Source organism: Cardiocondyla obscurior, linkage group LG03 (assembly GCF_019399895.1).
Source record: "Cardiocondyla obscurior isolate alpha-2009 linkage group LG03, Cobs3.1, whole genome shotgun sequence".
NCBI classification, from domain to species: Eukaryota; Metazoa; Arthropoda; class Insecta; order Hymenoptera; family Formicidae; genus Cardiocondyla; species Cardiocondyla obscurior.
Window position 1 is genome coordinate 653,794 of NC_091866.1, and position 13,220 is coordinate 667,013.

General features: G+C 37.9%; 1 protein-coding gene across 3 annotated transcripts in view; it reads right to left on the reverse strand.

The window, feature by feature from the left end:
- Positions 1 to 13,220, reverse strand: part of LOC139113847 (protein turtle homolog B) — a 220,635-nt gene that overhangs the window by 58,348 nt on the left and 149,067 nt on the right. The window lies entirely within an intron of this gene.

The following is a 13,220-nucleotide window of genomic DNA, read 5'->3' on the forward strand; positions in this document are numbered from 1 at the left end:
GAGCCTATCGGGACGTGCGTCCTAGTTGTTCAATTATCAACTTTTGATTAACATTCATTATTTTGTCTATATTTTGCGTAGAAAGGTAATGAATATGTTCTGTACGTTTCTAAAAAAGATTGCTTGAAAATATTATATTATATACAATTTTTATAATACAACCCCAATAATAATTTAAATAAAAGCAATATTACAGGAGAAATAAAATATCTGAATAAATTGTAAAACAAATAATAATTATAATGATAAATTTGCGTATGAATTTTAACAATTAAATGGCAAAAAGAATATCTAAATAAATGAAGTAACGTTTAGATAACGCTAGATGCAAATACTATTCAGCGGCTTAATTATAACAAAACATTTACACCAGTTATAAATTTACCGTACTTTTTCAACAATACTCTTTTTCCTTTTTTTTCTTTTTTTTTTTTTTTTTTTTTTTAAACAGTGCACGCTTTTGATCGAATCCAGTAACTACTGCTGTATTCAGCCGTTGTTACAATATGCCTGACATTGTTCGCGGGGCGATTTATCTGCGCGCGAATACGAATGGCAGGCGCGTGTAAAAATTTCCGAACGACTGCTGTTGCGGTTATTAACGAAACCAGCAGCCTCGCGACAAAGCGGAGGAGCGACGGGGAAAATCGGGGAAAGTCCCGCGCGTCCCGGTGACAAAGCGGGCGCGAAGGAGGTGGGCAAAAGCGAACGGGGTGGAAACGGCACGCGGCAGCGGTGAAACGATATGCAGGGAGTCATACATTAATTACTCGGATGTTATATGCATGTTGATGAGATACATATGTATGAGCGCTAAGTAAGTTGCGCCGGGAGGGAATACACGAGTATTGGCGGCGCCGTTCTCCCGCGAACAAGTGCGTCGCATTGTCCCGGCGCCGTGTCTGAATGCAGCCGGAAAACTGCCCGTGGCGCATTGAATTAAAACCTCGCGCGGGGTCGAGACGCCAGAATCGTCGCGGGTATTCGCACGGACGCGGAAGAAATGCGCTTGGAAAAATCGGGAACCCGCGTAAAACGCTTCGAGAGTAACCCCTCTTCCGCCCTCCCAGCCCCCCCCTCGCGTCCTACGGATGTGATTAAATCCGTCGCTGAATCGCGAAGTCAACGTTACTTCTCTCGGCGAAGAAAAGAGCGAGACTTTTGTGTTAACTCCGGAAAAATGTGATAACATCAAAAGAGAATTAATGATGATGAAAAGGATTATTAAATGAGACGTTGTTAAATGCGGTGTTAATGTATATTTGCGCAGGATTCACGAGAGCCGCCAAGATTTCTTCGCATTGCGGAAGGTCGGATTTTTATGCAGTTAACGGCGCGCGAAATCAAAAACAATCTCTCTTTGTTGGGTAAAGTGAATGTTTGGAATTTTTTATCTAGCCGCGCTGTTTACCGGCGGCGTTAACTGGATAAAGATTATAAATTTTTACGCGTCGATTACCATGAAATTAAAGCCGGCCGCCGCGGCATCCCGGCGTGCCCTGAATTTTTCAACGGCGTCGCGTAAAACGTTGCCCTTTCCGTCCGGGCTCATTGTTCGAGGATTAACGAGTCGATCGAGGCTCATCTCGCGATAAATCGCTGTCGCCAGCGCGACTCGAAATACAGCCGGTCGTAATTGAACTGACAATCTTGCTCATGAGAGAACGACGTTTCATTCTGATGAAACATTCACGAGACGTCCATGTTCAATTTAACGTTTGTATGACTCTCCATGTGAATAAAATATATTGACGGACGTCGACAATGGACAGCGAAGTTATAAAAAGCGTTCAATTAGCAAACTGAAGAAGAGCAGCTTCGAGATCGAGCAAATCGATCGGCGAAATTGCGCGCGGAAGCGCGACGAATAAAGAAATTAACGTTAAATGTGTCTGTTCGACGGAAACGCACGGCGAGATGCGACTTCAAAGCTGGCTGCGAGACTTGTTAGCGCAATCTCCATTATGCGATCGTAACTTATATACATTTCGAACGAGCCCGTGCACGATTGGATTCCCCGACTTGTCTTTATTTACAACGATACGTGACCGTAGTCCTGATTACCGTAAATGCGCGAAAAGTGCTTTACTGATTCGATACATTACGCGAGACTGGGTTTCGTTAAGAACAATCGTGTCTTTCAGGAAACTCGAATATGTTTTCCAGTGATTTTTGCTGGCTCACGTAATCAGTTTTATTTGATAAATTAAGGACAGTATAAATTCTTAACACTAATTAAAACGTTCATTAATAATGAACAACTTCATACTATATAGATAAAAAATAATATTAATTGTAATATTAAATAACGATATTAAACAAATAAAAATTTTCAATATCAGTGCGTTTTCCCGGACCGTACAACCAGTTCTGTTTGATATATTAATAACAGTACATTTGCAAAATTGATTAATACGCTCATTAACATTAAATAACTTCGTATTATTTTAAACAAATAAAATATATATCAGTTGTAATATTAAATATCTTAATATTAACTAAATAAAACAATTACGTTACATTGTTCGTACACATTTAAAACTGAAATTATTTTTTTATATTTTTATTTTGTACTGCTTCGTCGGTTTCCTGAATCATTCATCTATTCTGGCTATACGCATTGACAAATTGTTGTCAATATGTTCCTAAAATTGAACACGGAAATGCATAGAGGCCGTAATAACTACAACAGCTAATTAATTCATGGCTTTGTAATCAGTTCAAAGTGAATTGAATCAAAATATTCCAGTAATTAGCATTTCGGTATAATGCATAGAGTCGCAGATTACAGCGAATAGCTTCCCTTTTTATCCAACATTTCTCCGTTATTCCTCCAGCAAAGTTGCGCAAACGTTTCTCGTAATTATCTGCGAATTTTTCTTTTGCTCGCGGACGCGGAATTCTCGTATCCCGGCAGCAGCTAGATCGTACTTATTATAAGTTAACCGGATATAACGACGAGAAAGTATATTTAATTCATTAAACTCCCGAGGTAAGAAGTCGGATCTCCGGTGGATAATTTATCAAACTCCGTTCGCATCGGCATTGCCCTTTTTCATTTTTTTTATTTTTTTTAAATTTTTTTTTATTCTTTCGTTTAGGAAATTGAAGCACCCTGAATCGGAAGTTAAGTACATTCCACGTGATCTCTAATAATGAAATGATCTGATCAACTGTGTTCGATCGTGCGGCACGAGATTCTTGATCGCAATGCATTTAATTTAAAAAAAAAAAAAAAAAAAAAAAAAAAAAAAAAAAGGAAACAGCGGGAAAAGATTGTAAAATCAGAACGTTTAAATTAGACGAGAATAAAATACATGCTGCTAAAAGAATAAACATCATATAAATGCAAATTTGAAACGGTATAATTTTCCGCGGAGCAAATGTTAATAAATCATTATTGTAAAAAAGTGTAAAAGGGAATATAAAAGGGAATTAAAGAGAACTCTACCGCTAAATTCATTTTAGCGTAATTAAAAATAGAAACAGTTCCATCTAATTAGAATTCTTTTCAAGGTTACAGGATTTAACATTATTTCTTAAGTGCCCTTTATTATTTTTTATTTAAATCTCCCCACCAAATCGGAACGTCTACTTTGCTCAGAGTTTCGGCAAACGTATACATATACGTAAACGAATCACACGGGTCTTCGTGGTAGTCTCTACTTTTGAGCGTTAAGGATCGATTTGAATTTTTCCGGTGGCGCGGGCGCTACCTTAATTTAATTAGAGCAATTAGGAAGTGGTAGTCAAAGTTGTCCACTTGACGGCACGATTCTTTCTCCTTCCTTTCGTTTCCCTCGTCCTCGAGTACGCAAGAAAAGAAGAAAGCACACCGTCCGTCCTTTCCTTCTGTGCGCTCCGGTTGATGGAATGCATAATTAATTTTTCAAGCTGGGTGTCAAGCACGGTCCTTTTCGCGAAATCACCGCGATAAGAGTAAGTGGATTACCGCGGGCGTTGAGAGGGCGTTATACTTTGTTCAATTTTCCGCGAATCTACAAGAGCCCCGCGGGCAGCCTCGTGTCTACAAAACGGAACTTTTGATTACTTATAAATTAAGACGGCCGACTGTTGCTCCCCTTATAGTTCGGGAAAGCGCGAAACAATCTTGAGAGGGTTTGATTGCTCGGAAAATCTAAGGTGAAACGCGACCTCATTACACAGGACGGCCGGAAGGATAAAATCAATGGAATGGATTTATTATCCGTGTTATCCGTAACGGGGACTCTATTGGCTGGAAAATTATTCGAAGCTTAATTGCTTCATTTCAGGCGGCACCACGCAACTTCGGTAATTTCTCGCCACCGTCGCCGCCTCTTCGCGTCTGTTCGCACTTCATTTCGCGAAGTTACACGCCCGTGCATTTTCGGAAGTAAATGAAAACTCGAGAGCCCTCGGCATCGACCTGGTTCGCCACATTATTTCTTAATTTCCCCAACTTCTCAGAATATAGAAAAGTTCCCTTTTATCTCGCCCTAGCTTACGTGAATTTTTCATCAATTTGCTAATCATCGGAAATTCGCCGCGAACGGCAACTTTCTAAGCGGACGAAAATTTTGTTCGTAAAGTGCCTCGCGTATTCGTGAATATTTACCAACGAGGAAAAATCATTTAATTATTCAGATTTATTCGGGATTCATGGAACGACAATCCACGTGATATTTTGATACTTTAATCTTCGTTTCGTCCCGCATTCCGCGACCTCGCTTGCGAATATTTCGAAGAGAGACGCGTTTAGAATTTCCTTCTCGGCAAAGGCACAAAAACTCTTTCGCGCGGAACATCGGTCCTTGAATGAAAAATTCCATAATAGCCATCCGGGAAAGAGCAAGCGCGCGAAAAGTGAGAAAACAATTGAAGCCTCTTGACGACCGCAATTAACGCGCGCTTCTCATTGTCAGAGCGACGCAAGAATCGCTGTAGCGATGCCCGACGCAGCTTCCGATTACGGCGAGCAACGAGTAGCAATTAAGTACGGCCGCGGCTTATTTCGCCGCGGCATCGATTATTGGTCATCATTTGAATCGCGCAGCGAAGCGTCCGAAATAGAGAAAAAGGAACGCGGGAAAAATTCATTATGCATTCGGAGTAGCGAGAACACCACAAAAACACACGGGATTTCTCCTCTTCTGAAAGAGGAGGGTACAGAAAAAGAAGAATATATTGAGAGAGAGAGAGAGAGAGAGAAAGAGAGGAGAGGAGAGAGTCCCTAAGATCTACTTGTGCTCGTGGCTCGATGAAAAGTGCTATTCGCTAAGAAAGAATAAAAGGAGATGAGAATGGGGAAAAAAAAAATCAAAGAATGGAATGAGAAAAAGGACGTTCGGGGGATGAGGAGGGCTCTGAGAGTCTTTTCCGCGCGGCTATCTACAGGGTGACCGCGAATAAGCTTGAAAGATTTTCGGGGATTATGAGATAGACGTTGACTCTAAGCTGAACTTAACCCGCGAGATAAGACGAGATAAATTGCGGTTAATTGTCGACTTTTCCGAGAAACCGCACGCGATAACATAATTGATAATAAAGCGATATCCTCAAAACTTTTGAAACGATATGAACGAGCGTGAAAGTCTGCCGAATCAAATTTTTACGATCAACATCAAAGATTAAAATCGTAGATGAACTACGTCGGTGACAAAATACAGATTTCACAAAACGATATTTGGTTGGAAGAATAATAAAATTAATTACGTTGATGTATTTATTGTAAAATAAAATAATTACGATAAGCGAATGATTTTGCACGATAAATAAATTTCACGATTCTTTTATTACATAATCAATCATGGTTCTGTATTCATGAGATTAATTAAAATTCAAACGACTTTATTTCAAATTAAAATTGATATTAGACACGCAGAACTGCAGCAGTCCCGAATAAAATTAATTCGCGCAAAATAAATGTCGGCGTGCATTTCGCCTAGATAAATGCGATAATTTTTTAATGCCATTTGAATTGTTGGTAAAACATTGTTTAAGCGCTCCCTTCGGCCACGCGCTGATTAAATCTTTTAATTAAACACTGTAGATTTTGCGCGCGCCGGCCTACTTAACGAGCTCGCGAATAAAATTGGGGAAGATCGAATCGCCGATTAATTAACCGATAACTTCGTCGCTTAAAATATCACGTGGATTATTTATTGCAATAAATAAATTTGATCGGCAAATAAATAAATTGCGCGTGCCATTCGTGCCTCTCGGTGGCGATCGGACAGATTCATTTCGATTAATCGGCCAATCAATCGAGTTGAGATGAAGCCGTCGCGTTCGGTGCGCGGTAATTTCTTGCGGGCTTAAGCCACCCCGTAGACACCTTGGTGAATGAAACGCAGGAAACCGTAAGACCGACCGAATGTCGGCGCGGGAGGGTGAAGGGCGGAGGGGGCTGGAAGATCAGTTGGAGCGCGTAAACAAGGGCTCATCAATCATCAAAGTGCAAGGAAACGAGAGCCCATTATGGATGAGGCTCCATAAGGAGAAATCTCGGATATTTTCCGTCCCTTTCGCTACACGTCCCTCTTCACCACCCTTTCTGTCTCACCTTCCATTTCTCTTTCTCGTCTTGTATATACATATATATAGATATATGTATATATATCTCTGTCCGCGCATAAATCTCGACGTTTCGGCATGTGACAGCCGAACTTGTGCAAATATGTCGCGCCCGCATCGGAAAAGGGAAAAAGGAAGATGCACGATCCTCTCGCGGGGATGTATTATAGATCGGCGCGAGGGATTAAGAACTGCTCGAATCGATCGCTCGTCTGTCGGCGATGGAGATGGACACGCGAGCGTCGGCCGGAATAAGCGACGATAAGATGGTGGATGGTAAATATCGAGAGATAAATCTATCTGGCGTTCGCGGAGATGCGGGAAGATAAATTTCAGAAGGAGGCTTTAGAGAGGTGAAAATAGCTACATTATGGAAATTTTTGTTAATTCAAGATAAAAGCGATGGAATCGTATATTAGAAACATTTGTTCGTAGGTGACTAATATTTTAAGAATTAATCACAAAATAATACAAGTAAAGTTTTAACATTGATAATTTTTTTTTTAATATTGAAATCTTTTTCGATGAAATGTTTTAAAGATTAGTCGCAAAATAACACAAGCAAATTTTAACGAGTGATTAAATATGATAACCTTCTATTTTTTATTTCTCTGGAACAAAAATTTCGACAGAAAAGATCGTTTATTGTAATCTTTACATCCCGATGCAAAAGGATCATTTCAAATAACATTTTAAAATAAAATAAAAAATATTATACGGTGTATACTTTTTGCTTTTCGAACAATGGTTCGTGGAAGTCCCTTTACGTGGACTGCACAAAGACAATTTGCTTTGACATTTTTATTCTGAGAAAAAGTATCTAAATTGATCAAAGAAACAGTTATAGCTTGATGTTCTTTTCGAGATGCAACGCACGTATGCAACAAACAATTGTGAAGCATTAAAGAATAAAGGCGTATGAAAATGTATGTATCAAACTACGTATTAAAATAACATTGTAATATACGGGCAAGATAATATTGTGGCACCGCGATATGGTGTGATTAATAAAACTGAGTTAGCTGGGTTATACGACGAGAATCGTTCAAAGATACGATTAAAACTCAATATCGCACACGTAATGTAAAAATTTCGTGAATTATTGAGAAAAATATTCGTGATTTTCAATTATTCGGATCGCTTAATTTCGCGATTTATGTATTCACTCGTTGTTCTCGAGACGCAAAGACAGAACAGATCAATTAAATTAAAATTAGCAAAAACCTTCAATTAAGACGCAATCAAAACTAAATGCCTTTAAAATAACAATCATTATCGACGAATACAAACGACAATTTGTAATTTTTATATTGATATTTCTATCTCGAATAAATGCATCACGAAATATTCAGCTTGATAAATAATCATCGTTACGTAACACGCTCGTGGAGCATTAATTATGAAAATCAATTAATCACAAAGAATGGTAATCGTTAATTGTTTTTTTTTTTTTTTTTTTCTTTTAATTGTAACAGTGTGATCGCAATTTTCCCTTAATATTCGTTGATTTCTCGTTACCCGTCGGGTTACTTCGTAAATGGTTGCAGTGACTGTGTATATTAAACAATGTCACATTGTATATTGTAAAAAACCGGTTGTTCTCTATGCCGTCCATTGCGCTGTAGCCACGAAATATAACTCACCGTTAAATAAATGTCGAATTTTGTGTTTTTTGCTTTTCTGTTTTTCCATTTCAAATCAAGCTCAATAAATGGACTATTAATGTACGCAAAATAAAACGTTTGTTTAGTTAAAAAGAAAAGCAAAACAAAATTTTCTTGATCAAAAATGTATCACTGACTGATTCGTTGTTATGAATACTTATTGATGCATCTCGAGAGAAACGAAGTTACATACATAAGCGAGTTTGTCTTGCTTAATTAAAAAAATAATTATTTAGTTCTATTTTTCTGTCTGGATAAAAAAATATTAAAATAATATTTAGTTTTGATAAAAATAAGTTTTGTCAGAAAAATTATTATTAAATTAAATGATTAGACTAAAACGTAACTGTAAACGTGAACAAGTTTCAGAATACGGTATTCAGAAAATGTAGATAAATTCGCCATTGATCTTCGTGGCGTTTCAGATTATTTTTAATCAATACAGCACGCAATGCGCCGCCTGCAATATCGCCGATGTACGTTTCCAGACCCGAAAGATTTTTCGATTTATCCTCTTCTGTGTAGAAACATGAGAAATTTTATTTAGTGTCTGGCACTAAACTGCCAAAGGGGAAATGCCTTTGTGCCGGACTCTAGTCGCTAGCTTTAGCTCTGAATTTCCAAAGTACGATGTTCCAGTGAACGTTTCTCGTCTGTCGACGATTTGAGGACATAGCTCCGCCCTGTCGAATTAAGCCTTTGCTCGCATACCGGATGGCGTGACTGAGAGAAAGCCTGCTCGCACGGTGCTTTAAGAACAGGGTATCCAATTTCGTACGCGCGCTATGTATTAATATAATTCTCGCGATTGTCAACTGAACTTTTTCCCATTTAACATTGTTCGGTTCGGCACGGCAGAATACGCATTGGACGAATATAGCTATATAATTTGCAAATTAGCAGCTGAATTATATCTCTTATTGTTGAAAAAATAACGTCCCAACTTAATTTTTATTTATGCACTCTATAGAAAAAAATTAATATAAATGATAATAAATCCATATTAATGTAATAATAAAATAAGTTCTGCCGTAGAACACTGATATCTAATATCGAATTATGGTATTATATTACATGCTAGTGAACGTGTTGTATATATTAATTGTTTTAATATGTCCATACAAAAAAAATTTTTTTTACAAAAATGGTGATATCAAATATAGAAGCGTCAATTCTATAAAATCCGTGCAAAATTAAATAATAGTATAAAATAGTAATACCAATTTTAAATTGTTACTAAATAATAAATTTAATAAACGCCATACTGATATAACAAAAACTGGCGTGCTTGAATTATATTCAGACACTAGTGCGCGCCACCGAGATCTCGAAATTTTAGCTGTCGCCAAATCTACGTTTCGCGTAAATGACAAGGTTGGTCTCGCTACCGCGACTCTCGTTCAAATCATATTTAAGAAAATATAAGGATAGATTGAACGTTGATCTCGGTTTGATTTCCATCGAGATGAAATAACGCGAGGTGAGGAATATATTTATAATTAGCGGGAAATAAATGGTTGATTTGATAATATCGTACATTTGCACGCGCGGAGAACAATCCACGCCCACAAAAAGCGTTAGCACTTTATTGAAAAATATATCGAGAAGCAGTTTATTCATACGTTCGTTGTGATGCGTGATTGTTACGAGGAGTAAAATGCGCTCGTTCGATTGATTGGGTCCAGATTATGGCTTCCTCGTTCTCTTCGTTGCGAAAATGGATGCCAATTAATGCACGGATGCAATACACGCGTGTACGTACATCGCGAATAAACGAAAAAGTTGCTATTTTTTTTTATTGCCATGTCGCGAAACGATGATGCGCGTAAAGTACTTTCACATGGGCAATCAACTTGATGATTTTAAACATTATTTAAAATCTAAGGCTTCCTTCGCTCGACGGGCACAATTGCCGCGAGGATGCACGTATACGTGCGTGCGCACGCTGGGCGATCGATAAAATAAAAGCGGCAATAATTGGATTATGATGATTAATGTCAAACAGAAAGCACGTCATAATCTACGACATTTGCATTCCTTATGAAAGTTTCATGCGAGCAGATACTTGCGATTGCTTGGTTTAAACACACACGTACAGTAATCAAATTCTTTTTTTTTTTTTTTTCGAAAAATAAGTTATATGCGCGTTGTTTAATAAGATGGAATATATGAGAGGTATCTTTAATTATTATTGCGTGCAAACTAAAAATTTTTTTTTTTATAACAGTCGTAGAAATATATAAAGAAAAAAGATAAAAGTAGCATTTGATTAAAAGTCACTTTCTTTCTCTATTACTATTTAAATATAACTTCATTAATTAACGTATATGTCAATATGTCGAATGTAAAATATCCACTTACATTAATTACCAATATGTATATGAAAATTATTATAAATTATTATCGCGTGTGCATTTGAAAGGTTTCTTATTCTAGCCATATAAACGTACAAAAAAAAAAAAAAAAAAAAAAAAAAGCAATAACAGCAATGATTAAAACTCTCTATTTTATCCCATCGCTATCTAATAAATGCAACTTTATTAATTAACATACGTGTCAATATGTTAAATAATATATCCATTTGCATTAATTATCTATCTACTCGATCAAGCTGTCAAACGCGCAGAAATAAAGTGATTTTTCGAGCATCCGGGCGGGCACGTAACTGTAATTTAGAACCGAATTCCTAAACCTGTGACAGGGTGGCATATTTCTTCGCCGATTAACTGGTCGGCGGTGCAATTAATTGCTCGGCCGCCAAATAATTTCATTGCGCCCGCCTCTGCGGTTCCATGGAAACCTATTGAGTGGACCATTGACTAGTGCGTGCAACACGGCGGAGCGGACCTCTGCATTATGTCCTGCCTTGGCTGCGGTATCTGTCTTCGATCGTCAGCGGATCGCCGCCGGCGGTAACAAGCTCACGGCAATAAGGCACATCAAAGTTGTAGCTTTTCGCTATCGAAACGTGATCGATTGGAAATTCCATCGTCCCAGCGACCCGATACGGCAATATTTACGTCAATCACCGAGCGCTCGGAACTTTTATTTCGATACAATTCCAATTTTGCAAAAATACGTGCAATTTTATGATTTCGTACTTCGAACGTTAATGCTAAAATGCTCGACATTTAATATCTCGTAGCGTGTATAAAATAACGCGGCGCAAACCATACGTGTTGTATCGTCAATGGCTAAGGGAGAATTTTATCATTTGTTTTAACCGGAGGTAATGCATGTCGTACGATTTATTATGACATTCGCGAAATTATTCTCATATATGCAATACGTGCGCGGTAGAGTGGTACCGATCGACTACTAAATATAGTATTTTTATCACAACTTTCAAAATACGTCGGATGTTGACGCCACCGAGCGGACCACTAACCGCCGAGCGATAACTTTTGAGAGATTCGCTTTTGAACTCGCAGATAACGCATCCCCATACCTACGGTGCAGTTATAAAACACGATGCTGCCCCGTCTCGCAAATGCGGAACTCTTGTTATTTTTTATCTCTGTTACTGTGAGTATGAAATTTATCTCTCTCTCTCTCTCTCTCTCTCTCTCTCTCTCTCTCTCTCTCTCTCTCTCTCTCTCTCTCTCTCTCTCTTTCTCTTTCTCTCTCGTTTAAACGGGAATGCTGTGCATCGTCGCAACGGTAAATGTCGATCTTATCCCCGTGTCGTAGCTGAAAGAAGTACAGGAGAGAAAAGACGGGGCGCACATGCTTCGGCATTTACCGTGGCGGTGGGGCTTGAAATTGGCACTTTCGGTGAACGCTTAACACCCCTTTCGCGCGTGCACAAAGGCGCAACGATCTGGCCGCATGCGCGCGTTCGGTCCTTCTGGTGCGTTTTCAACCCCCCTCACGCGACCCTTTTCATTATCCACGGCTGGCTTTAAACGGGATGCAAAAAGTACGTCGTACCCTATCTCGCGTCCGCTTTAACTAAATCTATAAAAAGTACTGTATTAAGGAAAGACGGCGGCGGTTATCAACTTCAGCATATCCAAAATAGTTACATCCGGGTAGCTGGAATTTTGAAATAAAGTTCTTCTGAAGATTTGCCAAATAAATTATACGAGAATAATATTAATATAATATTTACAGTTGTTGAGGGTTAGGAAATTGTATCAAACTCTTTTTAAACAAAAAACTTTTTCCGTGATCGAGAGAAAAAAAAAATTATATTATTTACTATGTATTTCTTGGATTTTTTTTTTTTTTTTTTAACGCAATTAATGCAAGTTTGCGAGTGAAGGTAACGTAATAAAATAAGCAGGGCGTGGTCTAATATTAATATATCGTTTATAATATTATTAGCCTGAAAAGTGTTCTCTAAGAGAAGCTTATAAAATACAATAAAAATAGAAAAAAGTATTGATTATGCGGGGGTAATAATGACCTACTTAAAAATTCTAGAAAAAAAAAAAACCTTCTAACGCCTATCGAAATATCATTCTTACATAAATTTTACAATTATTTTACCCTTTATTTTTATTTTAGTAAATTATCATATGTTTATATTAATTTTTACAAGGTAAAAAAAATTTTAAACAGCCTTCTTATACGGCACAAACTCTTTCTTTAAACTCTAAATTCTTCATATTATTTGCAATAGTATAATTAAAATCATTATAATAAAAATTAAATATGACGAAAATAATAAAATACAAATAACAAAAAAAATTTTTATTATAATAAAAAAAAATTGTACATTTATAGATATAATTGTAATGTTACAGTAATTAAAAATCCTTGCTATTGTCATATTTGTATCGCGCGCGGATTTTTTTTGGTCAAACGGCACTCTCTGCGCTCGAGTGTCGCCGGTTTTCTCGCATACGGCACCCCTCTTCCGGGCGACGCGAGCCAAAATGAAAAGCCCTCAGCACGCTTTCCGGCCGGGTCCAGGTGTTGCTTCACCAATCGACAATGGCCTCTCGCTCATGTTATAGATCAAAATGTGCTGCCGGTTGCGCACTCATTCGCGGTAGA